This window comes from Rhinopithecus bieti, unplaced genomic scaffold (assembly GCF_001698545.2).
Source record: "Rhinopithecus bieti isolate Rb0 unplaced genomic scaffold, ASM169854v2 scaffold_12641, whole genome shotgun sequence".
NCBI classification, from domain to species: Eukaryota; Metazoa; Chordata; class Mammalia; order Primates; family Cercopithecidae; genus Rhinopithecus; species Rhinopithecus bieti.
In genome coordinates, this window is record NW_016807296.1 from 1,050,701 (window position 1) to 1,066,966 (window position 16,266).

General features: G+C 34.3%; 1 long non-coding RNA gene across 1 annotated transcript; it reads left to right on the top strand.

Annotated features, from left to right (window-relative positions):
• Positions 1-2,710: 2,710 nt before the first annotated feature.
• LOC108535216 (uncharacterized) lies at positions 2,711-15,417 on the top strand. Its single transcript, XR_001887166.1, has 3 exons — positions 2,711-2,804; positions 12,904-13,034; positions 15,355-15,417. It is a non-coding gene; the product is annotated as an uncharacterized LOC108535216 (long non-coding RNA).
• The last annotated feature ends 849 nt before the right edge of the window (positions 15,418-16,266 follow it).

The following is a 16,266-nucleotide window of genomic DNA, read 5'->3' on the forward strand; positions in this document are numbered from 1 at the left end:
GGAATATAACTTACGAGGGATGTGAAAAACCTCTTCAAGGAGAACTCCAAACCACTGCTCGAGGAAATAAGAGAGAACACAAACAAATGGAGAAACATTCCATGCTCATGGTTAGGAAGAATCAATATCGTGAAAATGACCAAACTGCCCAAAGTAATTTATAGATTCAATGCTATTCCCATCAAGCTACCATTGACTTTACTCACAGAATTGGAAAAAAGTACTTTAAACTTCATAAGGAACCAAAAAGGAGCCCACATAGCCAAGACAATCCTAAGCAAAAAGAACAAAGCTGGAGACATCATGCTACCTGACTTCAAACTACACTACAAGGATACAGTAACCAAGACAGCATGGTACTGGTACCAAAACAGAGATATAGACCAATGGAACAGAACAGAGGCCTCAGAAATAACACCAAACATCTACATCCATCTGATCTTTGACAAACCTGACATAAACAAGCAATGGGGAAAGGATTGGAGAAATAAGAATACTTTTACACTGTTGGTGGGACTGTAAACCAGTTCAACCATTGTGGAAGACACTGTGGCAATTCCTCAAGGATCTAGAACTAGAAATACCACTTTACCCAGCTATCCCATTACTGGGTATATACCCAAAGGATTATAAAACATTCTACTAAAAAGACACATGCACATGTATGTTTATTGCGGCATTATTCACAATAGCAAAGACTTGGAATCAACCCAAATGCCCATCGATGATAGACTGGGTAAAGAAAATGTGGCACATATATACCATGGAATACTATGCAGCCATAAAAAAGGATGAGTTCGTGTCCTTTGCAGGGACATGGATGAAGTTGGAGACCATCATTCTTGGCAAACTAACACAAGAACAGAAAACCAAACACCACATGTTCTCACTCATAAGTGGGAGTTGAACAATGAGAACACATGGATACAGGGAGGGGACCATCACACATCAGGGCCCATCAGAGTGTGGGGGGCTAGGGGAGGGATAGCATTAGGAGAAATATCTAATGTAGGTGATGGGTTGATGGGTGTAGCAAACTACCATGACACTTGTATATACCTATGCAACAAAACTGCACATTCTGCACATGTACTCCAGAACTGTAAGTATAATAAAAAATTTAAAAAGAAAATAAAGAAAAGCTCTGTGCCTTTTTCATGTTCATTGTTGCCAACTGAGAATCTACATGAAGAATAAATTTCAAAATAAAACCAATAATCCAATAATAAGTATTGGGCTAGTTTGAAAAAGAAGGATGCTAGTTCATAGGCTGAAGATGCAGATTTTTAAAAAATTATTTATTGAACTAAAGCTTTGTATGTATGTGTGTGGATATATATATGTATACATATATATACACACACATATGTATACACCTATATATGTATACATATATATGCACATATATATCCAATGGGGCTATATATATCCTATATATACATATATAGGTGTACACATATATGTATGTATGTGTATACATATATGTATATATGGGGATATATACGTGTGTGGATATATATGTATACATCCATATATGTATACATGTGTATACATCTATATATGCATACACATGTATACATCTATATATGCATACATCTATATATAGATCACTATATATAGAGAGATGTATACATATATATCCACACACACACAGACATATCCCCCCACACACACACGTGTATATATCTCATCTATATGATTGTGATGCATTTAGTTTCCACACTGTGTAATTATACTTCACTGGAAGGAAATGCTAGTTAAGAGTCATCTCTCCCTTTCCAGAAGCCCAGTGACTGTCAGATATTTTGGATTTTTTCACACACACATATACAGACCCGCACAAGTACTACAGCTTCCCCCAATATCCCCCACTTCTATTGCCTCATACAACATCTCAGGATGGGAAGGGAAACTCAGAGAAGATAATAATAACACAAAGATAAGTGAAACAATTAGCTTTAAAAAATTATTTTCCCAAGTAAAATAATTTCATGAATGCATTGTAGAGTCAAATACAAATGATGTCAGAATTTTTCACTGTCTTGTATGTTTCATGCTAATGGGTGTTCACACTGAATGTTGGCTATTTAATGATCTGGAAGATTAGTTACTTTTTGAGGAGATATCCTAGAATGCAGAAGTCATATATTTTCTTTGATCCGGTCTATAATCACACATTTTTACAGTGATAGTAATCAAGAAGTTGTATTTTCTATTACATATCTAGTGAAAAAAAAAAAGATAAATTATGATCACCCTCAGCTGAATTTTATCTACTGTGGATATGAGATAAGATGAAAAAACTAGGGTGCTATGAATGTTTATATAAGGGAGATGAACAACATATATAACCGGGAAAATTATTCCTTTCTGGTTTTTCTCTCTGGATCGCTCTGCTTTTTCTCCTTTCGTATCATTTTATTTTATTCCAAACCTGTTCATTCTTTGATGTATGTCTCAGCTGAGACTTGCAAAATACATTGTTTGATAAATTAGATACTATGTCCTTATGAAAGATAGAAAGACTTTTATCAAACACAAACATTATTGCAAGCTGTACCCAAGAGGGAAAAGGAATAGACAGGCCACTTAATTTCCTTTACAGTTGAAGAAAAAAATACATGAGATCAAGAAACCAAATTCTTGCGGGTTGTTTGTTGACTGTGACAAAGCCTGTTCGAAATTCTCTGTTCTATTCAGGCCGTGCTACTGTCAACACAGTCAGAAATATTCCTGCAAAAGAAATGGTCACAGTGACAGCGGAAAGCATTGATGGCAAATAGCAATTAAACTTCTCCCCCCAAGTGAGTGCTATCTTTCAGCTTTCTTACGTTGGTTGGGAAGAAAGAGGATGTTGATTGCTTCATTTATTGAGTTAGTTTGTTTGATTGTCTTAACTAACAAACTCAGAAAACGTTTGTAAGTTATACATTTTTCGTTGCAAAATTATCTGTAAATAATGTATTCATTTTATAAGTCAATAAAACAAGTCACATTTGATACTATAATCATGTCGAAGTACTTTTAAGAATATGTATTTTACATAGATGTTTTCTTAAGATACATACTCACATTTTACTATGTATTTACAGATACAGTAATTTGAGTTTGTAGAAAATAAAATTGAGAGTTTTCTTTTCCATCTTGTTTGTATATGTGTGCAAAATGTATTTATTCCATAAGCAGCTGCTGTCTCCACTGGTAGGTAAAAATCTATGCCTATTTTTTCCCACAGTCCCAATGAAAATGGCACCTCTCCCAGCTACGCTTCATGAGATCTCTTGCCCTTCTGAGACTGAGGTCTCTTTGTGTCTGCTTTGTAGTTTATCCACATATATGCTGTTACCCTGTCACATTTTAATTTTTTGAAGACGTTATTAATCCTAAATATTATAGAGTTATGGATATAATCCTTCACAACTTATTTAACGGAATGGAATATAATGGAGCCTTTTCAACTCATCTTCTCCTTCAAAATATTTTCCTCATTTGAAAATGAAACCACACAATACAGCACATAGAAGAAAATCTCAGGCCACATCTGTTTTGAGTAAGCCTGACAATGACAATTGCGGTGACTCACGCCTGGAATCCGACCACTTTGGGAGGCTGGGGCGGGCGGATAACCTGGGGTCAGAAGTTCAAGACCAGCCTGGCCAACATGGTGAAATCCCATCTCTATTAAAAATACCAAAAAAAGTTAGCTGGGTGTGGTGGGGGGGTGCTTGTAATCCCAGCTGCTCGGGAGGCTGAGACAGGAGAATCGCTTGAACCTGGGAGGCAGAGGTTGCAGTGAGCTGAGATCATGCCACTGCACTCCAGCCTGGGCAACAAAGAGCAAAACTCTGCTCAAAAAAGAAAAGAAAAAAAAAAAGACACACAGAATCTTTTTTTTTTTTTTTTTAAAGTAATACCACTGAGCACCTCAGGGGATGAATTTTTAATGAAATATATTTTTTAAAAGGACAACATCATTCAAGAATCATGCTTTCTGCATCATTTGCATTTCTACCTAATTTCTGGGGGTCTTACATTTAAAATCTCTACAGCATGGTGACAGGTTTTAAAACTTTAATCAGATCAATAATATTCTTCATTCACTGAGGTTGCATGTTCAAATTTCAGCTATCATTAAGCTAAATTATAACATTTAAATATAAAGATATTTATATTTTTGGTTATATTTTTTATAATTCTGATAATTACCATATTACCAGGCTTATGGTAATTCTATAGCTGTTACATTTCTGATTTTACCATTTCTGCTTTATGATCTTAAGTTGTGATAATTACAGATTTCACATAAAACTGATAACTCCTAATGACTGATACAGTCACGCAATTTCCTCATGTCATTCTCCACGGTCTTTTTCATAGCTTTTGATATCCAGCAACTCCTAGCTTTAAACTTTGCCTCTTTGACATCTGTAAAACAATCATTAATTTCCTATTTCTCTACATTTTAATTTGTTTAAGCCTACTTCCTCCTATTGTTCTACAACACTGGCTCTTCTCTCTGTTCCACTTTCTCTGCATTCATTTTGCTTACTCCTTTCTTCCTGATGTGGTTTGGATCTGTGTCCCCACCCAAATCTCCTGTCAAATTGTAATCCCCAGTGTTGGAAATGGGGCCTGGTAGAAGGTGACTGGATCTTGGGGGCAGACTTCCCTCTTGGTGCTGCTGCAATAGTGCGTGAGTCTTCATGAGATCTGGTTGTTTAAGAGTGTGTGGTACCTCCCCCCAACCCTTCCTTCTGCGCTGGCCACGTGAGGATGCCTGCTCTGGCTTTGCCTTGTGCCATGGGTAGAAGCTCCCTGAGGCCCCCCTAGCCATGCTTCCTGTACAGCATGCAGAACTGTGAGTCAATTAAACCTCCTTTCTTTATAAATTACCCAGTCTCACATATTTCTTTATGGCAGTGTGAGAATTAATACATTTCCCCTTCCTTCTCTCCTTCTTTCCTTCCCGAGCTTCCTCCCTCCCTTCCTTTCTTCCTTCTGGTCTTGAGGTTTATTCTCACTTAATAAACACTGTATTTTTTTTTTTCCATCGTCATAAGACGGTGCTTATCTAGGGGTGAAAGGCTTGAACTCTGTAGTCAGCCCTGTCTAGATTTACCTTGCTTCCTCTAGCTTAGTTACAGTCAAATAACAACTGAGAGTTTTTGTGAGAACTACACAAGACAATGAATATGATTGGAAAGTGCAGTAATTGAGAAAGAAGTCTCTGATGTCTAAAATGGAGATGGGGTTTATATTAACTTAATAATTAACTCTAATATTAACTCTATTCTACATTGCACGTGCTCAAATAAAGCAAGCTGTTCCCTGGTGTACGTTTATATGTTCTTGGGAGATGAGCACTATGTGTAAATTTGGAAAACAGCTTATTTCCTCTCAATTATCATTTAAAAAAATGTAAACACATATTCAAACATCTCAGAGTACATATTATAAACTATTTGACAAGCGATTTTCTTTGTTCCTCACATTTGGAGAGTACCAGACTATATAAATTATCTATGTAATGTGGATTAAAAGAATTATACATGGTTAATGAAAATAATAAAAAATTTACTCTGTCCTACATCTTTACTGTAAATCAGTGCTTTATGTAATACCATTTAATCCCAGCCATGTGAATTTAATTTAAATGTATTTGAATGCTTTATACATAGAATTCAAAACCTTTCCAAAAATGTGATATTTTAATTCTAACTCTTAACCTTAACTATTATTGTTTAAAAACTTTGTTTATATACATCTCTCAAAAAATACATATACAAAATATTTTTATAGGAATTGCAAAAGGGACAAAGGCCTTTATTTTTTTATTTCTTTGTTTTAACTAACTTGATGAAGAAACTATAAAGAGAAAAAGAGAGCACAAACTGATTCTTTCTGGACTTTTCCTAATTTTCTTTCCATTGGGTATCACTGGAGAATCTTTCACCAACCAGAGGACATTTTCTCAAAAGCTTCACTGAAATACTCTAAGCTTTTCCATTTCTTTCAGGCAAATGCTCTAGCTGGTTTTATGATGTAATCTATTTTAAAGTTGACCTGTCATAACAGCAAGTAAGTAAAACCACAGGCTTGGATTTTTTAAAAAGTGCTTTCTAAAAAATGCTCTATTTTGTGCCAGTTACAAGATACACAGAACATAACTTTTAACAGAATATGATGGAATAGAACTTAAAGGACATAAATTGAGATGTAAAGTAATCTGGTTACTCATTCATGTCTCAGTATTTTTTAAGTATCTCCCATTTGTCAGGGAGTATGTCAGTCTAAGGGTATCAAGATAAATGGAAGATTATTTTTTTCTAGAGGGCCACAATGTAGTAGCCTGACGGTGTAAATGGTGTGACACACTATTGGAACAGAGCTATGTATATGTCTCTGAAAGATGTACGTACACAGTGATACAGGAGGAGTACGGAAGATAACACACACACACACATTTTGGAAAAAGGCAAAGACAGGAGAGTTTCAAGGAGGAATTACCTTTTATGTGGGTAAGGACTACTTGAGAATTTACAAGTCATTCTGGATAAAATGGTCAGGACATTTAAGCCAAGGGAGTAACAAGTAGAATGAAAGGACGTGTGAAAGGTCATAGTAAGATCAGGAAACAGGAAAATGCAGTACTTTTATGTGACTGAAGTGAAACAAATATAGAAGAGTGGATGTTACCTAGAATTTTAAGTCATCTATTCACTCTTGTATGTTAGACTTGAGGAAACAAAGATAGTCCCCAAATGATCATCTTATTCAGTCTTTGGAAGACAGGAAGAAATGTTATCTCTTTCAGTGAAGTGATTCCAAGACTTCTGCAAGGAGTGAGGCTGCTTTTGACATCCCAAAAATAAAGCAGCTTAAATAAATTTTCTTAGTCTGTGGGAAGAAAATTAACATGATATCTGAGATTTTTAAAAGCTGACAATTTTGTTTTGTTTTGTTTTTCCGGTATGAAATAGTTTGAATCAGAAAGTTTGGACCAAAACCAAATAGGTAATGTTTGAAAGGGACTTAAATCTAAACAGCTGTCTTTAAAAATTGTATCAGTTAAAGAAGCATACATGTAACAGGGGAAAATGCATCCTGTAATTAAGTACTATCAAAAGAATTACACTTTCTTTTTTTTTTTTTTACAGAGCTCCTACACTCTGTCCCTTATTTCCATTCACCAAGCTTCATGCACTCTTCTCAACAATAGATTCACCCAGTGAGGATGCTGATCCTCTTGTTTTTATTTCTAGTTTCAGAACATTTTATGTGAGTATACAGATACTTGTTAGATTGAAATTAATATGTTGTCAGGACATGATTATATTTTAGAGACAAAAAAGATCACGTTGAGAATGAATTTTTAAATAGATATTTCCTACTGATACAAGCAAAACAGTCTCTTTCTCTATCTCATCCAGATCACTGTGGTACAGTGAAAAAAGCAAAGGGCTGATAAAAAGGTAGAGAGGAAGATTTGAGTCCTATGTGAGTTGAGCCAGCGCCTCTCTCTCTCTCTCTCTCTCTCTCTCTCTCTTTCTGTCTCTCTATAATGGAGGTAACAATACTTATTTGAAAGGCATCAGGGAAATCCACAGTTGGTGGACACACGGTGGTGGGGCAAGCAATCCTGGAAAAGTAGGCAAATAACAAAATGTGAAGAACATTCGATGCCCTTCTCTTTAGATTAAGAATCTTAAACTTACTAGATTCTGATGAGTGAGAGATAGAAAATCTGTATTTCTTTTGAAAATGGGCATGCTAAGGAGATGTAAGTATAAATGGAGTGAAAATGAATTACTATGGGTTTCTTTTATCTTAGAAGGAAAGTACTGTTTTCTTTTATTATACTTTCCTGTTTTAATGGTATTTTACATACATATATATGATTTTGAATTACGTGAGTGGTCAAGAAATCAAACTTTGCCTATGTAGTATCACGTTTAAAAGACAGGCAACTTGGGCCAGAGGCACTGGCTCACGCCTGTAATCCCAACACTTTGGAAGGCAGAGTTGGGCAGATCACGAGGTCAAGAGATAAAGACAATCCTGGCCAACACGGTGAAACCCTGTCTCTAGTAAAAATACAAAAGAAAAAAAAAAAAAATAGACGAGCATGGTGGTATGCGCCTGTAGTCCCAGCTACTCGGGAGGCTGAGGCAGGAGAATCACTTGGACCCAGGAGGTGGAGGTTGCAGTGAGCTGAGATTGCACCACTGCACTCCAGCCTGGCAACAGAGAGAGACTTAATCTTGGGGGAAAAAAAAAAAAAAAAAAAAAAGCATCTTATTCATAAATATAAGCAATTTAAGAAAATGCATGTTAGCTATTTAATTCCAAGGTACACAAACATAATTTAAACTAAACATTACATTCATTTTATAATGTTTCTTCAAAGTAACAAAAGAAAAAAATAGGGAAAGATTGGAAACTGAGAATCATTCATCAAAAACTATTCGTTACATTAATTACTTGTATAATTCTAAGACATTATCAAGTTTACAAGTTTATTTTAAATATAGATAGGTTAGGCAGAAGAACACATATTTTCTCCCGTTTTATTATTATTATTATTATCACTTTGAGACGGAGTGTCGCTCTGTCGCCCAGGCTGGAGCGCAGTGGCCGGATCTCAGCTCACTGCAAGCTCCGCCTCCCGGGTTCCCGCCATTCTCCTGCCTCAGCCTCCCGAGTAGCTGGGACTACAGGCGCCCACCACCTCGCCCGGCTAATTTTTTATATTTTTAGTAGAGACGGGGTTTCACAGTATTAGCCAGGATGGTCTCAATTTCCTGACCTCGTGATCTGTCTGCCTTGGCCTCCCAAAGTGCTGGGATTACAGGCGTGAGCCACCATGCCCGGCCTGTTTTGCTATTTTTAAACAAAATATAGATATATCAGAATCAATTGTTTTATTTAGAAACACTTCTAAATGACAGCATTATCATACATACCTTCCCTACTAAATATATTCACATTATTGATGTGCTTAGAATTGTTCTCTTTTTATTTTATTAAGTGTGTAAGTATTATGATTTATATTAATATACTATTTATGATCAGGACTCAAGAGTGTAAATGACTTCCTTTAATAGAGAAAGATACAATACTGATTCCTTGGTAAACCTATTTGAAATGATAAAACTTTAAAAAACCCTTACTATTTCCAAATAATTAACAAAAAATTAATAAAGAAATTGTAATTTTTAATTATGTCCAAATAAGTATCTATCTTTCCAATTTATATTCATTACTTAATAAATTTGTTTAGTACTTATTGACTGCTAGAGTGATAAGCTAAAATTCCCCTAAGAAATGAAGTCAAGAACATTGACTAAATTAGAGATTATGTGATACTTGTAGATATGTACAAGTATCTACATTGATATGGGAACTGCTTTGTCTTTATCTTCAAAAAGACAAGAATCAAAATTAACTGAGGAGGATGCTTATCATTCCATTTTGATTCCTAGTCTTAGAAAATATAAGGTGACTTGTATAATTTTTCATATTGTAGTATCTAATTTATTATAATCTTGGAGAGAAATTCATGTATAGCCAATCATAGTCTCAGGGAATAAAAACAAGAATATTTTCTCATACTAACCTATTATAATTGGGTAGCTTTATTTGTAAATATGAAGGCTGCCTTATAGTTTTTATAGACTGAGATATGCTTTTGGAAGATGACAGAATCATTTTCAATATGATACAGGTTTTATTTAAAACAAAATCTCATATAACTGCCTTTGATTTTTAATCATGAATGTTATGTTATTATATGCTCTGGAAATTGAAAAGAATATTTTTGAATCGATACTGTTCTGCTAGCTGGGAAAATACTTTCTTTTTTGTAAGCCAATATAACATTTGTACATTTTTTCATTAAGAATATGATCACTAAAGAAAAGTGTGACAATGGCATCTCGAAGGCTCATAATTTCTCCTAATCATAGCATACTTTGATCAGATCTTCCCCCCTTGAAACTGCCCACTGACCATGTAATTCTCAATCATTGCAACCTATGTCACCCTAAGACAGTCAGAGAAGCAGAACCATATTCATCACACATAGGCAGTTGTCAACTATGGCACCATCAAGCTTTAATACCCTTAATATAAAATCCCTGCCTTCTGTATCTGGATATCCAACCCCGATGGGTATCAAAACAGAGCAAGCATAAACTGAGAAGACTCTATCTCAGAAGTGGAACTCCTAGTCAGAGAACCCAGACCTATTCCTCTGTTTCTCAGTGTTTCTGTTTACTTTGATTAGACTATAACCTAATCAATGTATAATGGTGAGGTTATTACTTTTTTAAGAAAATAGAAGGTAGTAACAAACATCCATTTCTTTCTCCATTTAATCCCTTCTAAATTAAATGAAAAAATTTTCATATTGATTCATTTCTCTAAGCAAGACCTAATTGCACTATAGTACTTAGCTACCACTGAAAACTACAGTAAACACATGTAAGCTACTAGTTTCAACTCCAAAACAAAAATTTTAACCTCAATTTAGCACAGATTATTTGTAGAAAAAAATACATAGGAAACCCTTTTACAAAGGTTTTGTCCTAATCAATTTTAATATTTCTTATCGAATACATATTACACATATTTCTTAATTTCATAATTTTCTGTTATGAATATTATTTTCAGGTATAAACATTAGCTTACTGTTATTTATATTTTTGATACTTGGGGTGTTTATTCTATTTAAACTTGCGAAACTGGCAGTAAGTTTAAGCTCTAAGTAAATTTTAATCCCCAATGTTGTATTCATTAATCAGTGATCATTTACACTAATAGAAGTTCATTGATCTTATTCTTCAGACCCTCCCTTGTGAGTAATTTCATCCTTTAGAAGACATTATTAGATACATTAAGCAGTGGCATTCTATTCCAACAAATGAGCCTAGCTTGACTGTTGGAGAAACACCCAATTAATAATCAAATATAAAGTGACTTGTATAATTTTTCATATTGTAACTTCTAATTTATTATAATCTTGGAAATAAATTCATGTATAGCCATTGAAAAATGAATTATCAGAAAACATATATCATTAGATACTGATTAAATCAATTGAAATCTACATATATTTCCCATTATGTTTATCTTCAAATATACTTGACATGGAAATTCTTGCTTTTAATGTATATCATGAACATTTAAAACACTGTAAATTTAAACCTTTGATATATTAATGAAATATGTGGGTTTCTACTTTATAAACTTTAACTGACTTTATTAGTCTTAAATGTACAGTCTCTTTAAAATACTACTTCATGCCATCTGTTGCTAAGAATGGTTTCTTTCTTGCTTTCCGAAAATCCATTTTTAACTTAACATGTGTCATGACCACAGTGGAGGAAAAAGTTATTATAATGTCATTTTTTCATATGGTATTAGACTTTTAAAGAAGAAATTAAATATTACTGTTACTATAACTAGAAAACCTGCACCTCAAATGTATTTTATCATTTGAATCTAAAAATAGCTCTTTAGGTGGATAGTGGGATAATACTGATACTATTTTGAAATAAAATGTCCACTCTTTTTAAAGCATTTCCCTTATCTTCTGTCACTTTCTACCCATTTATGCAATAGCATTCATTGCCTCAACCAAGGGAAACCTAAAAGACAAAGAAAAAGCATTTCAAGTTAAAAAGTTTAGACTTTTGTACTGCCAAATTCTTGACACTAGACTAGATAAAAACCACACCCCAGGCTTGTTGAGGAACCCGTAAGCGGAGAGCATAGGCAGAGAGGTAAAGCAAAGACCACAGGCACTGGAGGAAGAGAAGGAAAAAGCAAATCTTTTTCAGACTCTTCTTTAGTATGGTAGCACTTTTATTATCAATCTTTTGTGTGACTCTATGTTAGCCACACATCTGGCAGGCTTGTACAAATCCCTGCACTTGGCATGATGCAGGCACAGAAGATCACCCACATTCATCAGGAAGACAGTAGTGAACCACCTCCTAGAGATTCACTGCCCTCAAAGGGCGTCAAGAATAGCAGTATGATTCCAGAAAAGCCAAGGGATCTGAGAATTGTGCAGTGGGGAGAGAGGCTGGTATAGTGACCTTCATGAACCTTTCATCAAAGGACCAATGAAAGCAGGAATATCTCAATATTTTTCTTGTAAATTTTCCAAGGAACAAGACCAAACACAATCATGGAGAAATTCTTCCCAGGTGGGACAAAGGAAGAATTGGATCTGAGCCCATCAAATCAAGGAGCATAGCATAGTATACACTGGAGAGTTCTGCCGAAATCTCATCATAAGAGCCAAGGCACCTGTCCCCCAGCTGTCAGAAGTGTCAGTCTTTGATGTTTCACAGTTGTGTCCCTCATTAGACATCTCCCCTACTTGCAGAAATTGGCCTTTCCCACTGCCGCCCATGGCCAATGACTGGCCAAGGCAGGGAAGTAAAACTCAGCTCCCTAATCTCAATTTGGGCCAATTCTGAAAGTTCATCCAAGCTCCAGAGTTCTCTGGATAAAATCAGTTGCAATCACATTGCAGATCAGCTCCTCCCTCCGCCCACCTGCCTTTTGCACATCGTTGTAGCTGTACCCCCTGAAAGCATCCCTTAATGACAATGCCTCTGCTGCACTCAACTCACCATCTCAGAGTCTGTTTGAGAACTCACTTAAAACAAAGGGATAAAGGGTAAATAACTTAAATCCTAGAGTCCAAAGGCAGAGAGAGGTAGTAGGGCTTCAAATACTTATGGAGGGGAAGAATGGAATCTTGCTATGGCAAAAAACAAACAAAACAAAACAAACAAACAAACAAAAACAAAACAAAAAAAAATTCTGAGCTCCTATTTAACCCCTGCTGGCAGAAGTATACTATCTTTCTGAGATGATGTTTTACTTTAGCTCCTGGGGATTCTCGAGAACACTGTCTATACCCTGCAGAAGAGTCACACCCAGGACCAGCTCTGATCTCCCACAGCTGGCTGATTCTGTGCTTTACAGAGCCGAGATGTAATCCTGGCAGATTAAATGTGGTAAGAATTCCTGATCTGAAGTTTCTAATATCTAGCATACTAGCAGAAAATATTAGAAATTAATTGTTATAGAAGGATAGAGAAATCATGTTTGAGCACCTAGTCTGTTGACTAGAATTCATGCCAGTTGGATAAAAGAGGCATGATATTGCTCATTTTACAAATGGAGAAACTAAATTTTTGATATGTATGTACATACCCATATTCATCTTGTTTAAAAGTGTCAGAGAAAGATTTGAACCCAGATCTAACTTCAAAGTCCTCATTTTTATCACATCCCTATGTAGTATCATACAGTTGAAAAAATTATTTTCATTATCCAAAACTATTTTATAATTATCTTAATTTTATATTCATGATTTCTCAGGGATTTTTTAAAAAATGTGACCAATGTTTCTCATTTTTCATATCACACATATAAAATTATTTCTGACATTTTGTTACACTTATGATTAGAACACTAAGTAGTGTTAAAAAATGTCAAATGCCTTTTATAGTTTTTTATAAATTTAAATATTTAAGAGATTGCAGACATTATTTGCTTTGATTTTCTTTTACTTTGTCTCTCTGTAAATGGAAGAGTATGTCTATGCCTTATTTTGTTTTGTTTTGTTAAATATTTTATTAAATAGCATTCAATATGATTTAACCATAAATCATTCTGAAAATGTGTAAAAAATATTTTACTGTGTCTATTATAGCAATACAAATTTCTTTATGGCTTGAGGAAACAATCTCGACAATGAAACTTAAAATTTCAGAAAAGTTATTAACAAATATTATCATGTATCCAAAGGTAAAATAATTTTACATATATTGAAAAGATACATATTATACATTAACATTGGATAAAGTTTTATTTATATAGTCAATTACCTCCATAAAAACTACAAATAATATATTTAAATAAACTTTTAAAAGAAATAAATGTGAAAGGATGATTTTAGAATAACTTTAGTCATTAATCTATGCCCTGGAAAGAAAAATAAAATCATAAACAAAACAAAACAAAACTTCTTGGCTAAAATGCCACAGGGCTTTGGGGTATAGAGTCCTACAATAGCTAAAGCAATATCAGAAAGATATAGACCCGAGTTATGCCAAATTTCTTCAATCATTTCACCCCAGAAAAGGTCTCTTTTATAAAGGATATTATCTTATTAATAGGTCTTCTTCAAATCAAAAACTTAATGAAAAGAGAAGAGATAATGGATTCTCATAAATTACCTTTCAGCTTAAAAGTTATTTTCAGAATTTCTCAAAGAGAAAGCTGAGAAAATATTACAATATCTAATCAAAGGAAATACTTGAAACCCCCATGAGCAGTGCTACCTGCAAGAATTGTGGGATATTTTCCTTTCAAGGAAAACAAACAAAGGTCACATATGACTATTGCACAAATAATATTTGTGCTTTCTTATTAAATATATTCGGTGACTGACATTTGTTTCTTTTTTATCAGTATATGATTCTTTTATTTCTTAACACATTCTTCTCATAAATGTAGTAGTTATCACAAAATGTTCATGAATTTGCCCGACGAGTAATTTTCCAGGGTGTATTAAGATAATGCTTTGAATGACAGTCTTTTTTTTTTTTTTTTTTTTTTTTTTTGGTTCTTAAATACAGGAAGCTAGGTAGATACTTAATCCTTTGGAACTAAAATGTCTAATAATAGTGCACTAATATATACAGAACTGTGTGTGTGCATGTATACATATCTTCTTATTTAGCACAGTGTTTAATATTATACCAAATATTGAATAGTTTATAGTATATTCATGGTGGTCAACTTATAAAATAGAAGTTATTTTATCGGTGCTTTGAAGAATATATGGCAGATTATTCGAATAAGTAACACTTGTGATACTTTTCATACACCAATTATTTATATCAATTTTTTTGTCAAACATGAGATCCCTGAGGATATTTGTGGTTATTTCAATTTAAATGTTGAAATTAAACATTTATTTCTTTGTTTATTAATATGTTGCATAATGCTGGTTCTAGATTTATTTCTAATTGTTAAAATTTAAAATTATCTAAAATATTTAAAGAAAGGAATGTATCTGAAAGGTTAGGATTATACAAAATTATTACGTTAAAAAATTAAGAAAACAAAATGAACAAAACAGGATTGAACAAAATTTTATAAAATAAAAATAATAGCCTGGCAACTTCCAAACACAATAATAATGAGGGTCAATTGTAAACCTTGTGGAAGGCAGAGACAGGTGCAGAGTTTGACCAAGCTTACTTTATGGAAAAGATGAATTTCCATTGCCTTTCATTTTCCCTTTGTCATTTTGGTTTTAATTAGAGAAAAATGAAGACAGAGGAAAAGAGAAGAAGAAAGAGAAGATGGTTAAAACTTGCTAAGAAGACAACACAATTATTCCTCTCTGGGAGTTTAGGATGAACAGAAGGCAGGCTAAGCTGGAGATGTAAGTGCCTAATTAAAGACTAAAGATGCGATGCCTAAACGGAGCAGGAGTAACACACTGGAGAAGTCGCAGATACAGATATTCGGAATTGAATCCTCTGAGTACTAAAACAGATTGAAACCATCTATTTCCTCGACTACTAGAGTCCGTAAGGGCTGTTTGAACCATGGATTTATAAAGTAATTTAGAGCCCTAAAATTGTGAAATTGAAGGATTTAGGGTTATTAAAATACTGATAGTAACTAGCAGTTTGCTGAGAACAGTGGAATTTTAGGAGCAGCACAGGCAATTTTAAGTGTAAGCTCTTCTTTAGTATGGTAGCACTTTTATTATCTTCCTATGAGAGAGAGTATATAAAAATATATCTCATATATAACCACATATATAATATGTATATATGTGTGTGTACCTCTGCATGTGTGTGTAACTGTGTGTATGTGAGTGTGTGTGTGTGAACCTTTGATACAACCCAAAAGAGTATGGAATGGTTACCTCCTTTGGGATCATCAGTAATGAGCCTAGAAAGATGTTGAGATTTATTATGGTATATTCTTTTTTCTCTTTTTTTGAGATGGAGTCTTGCTCCGTCACCCAGGCTGGAGTGCTGTGGCACGATCTTAACTCACTGCAACCTCTGCCTCCTGGGTTCAAGTGGTTCTCCTGCCTCAGCCTCCTGAGTAGCTGGGACCACAGGCACATGCCACCACGCCTGGCTAAGCTCTGCTTACACAGAGACAAAAAAACAAATAAATGTTTAAGTATTATTTTGAATGGTTACATCCAAGTCC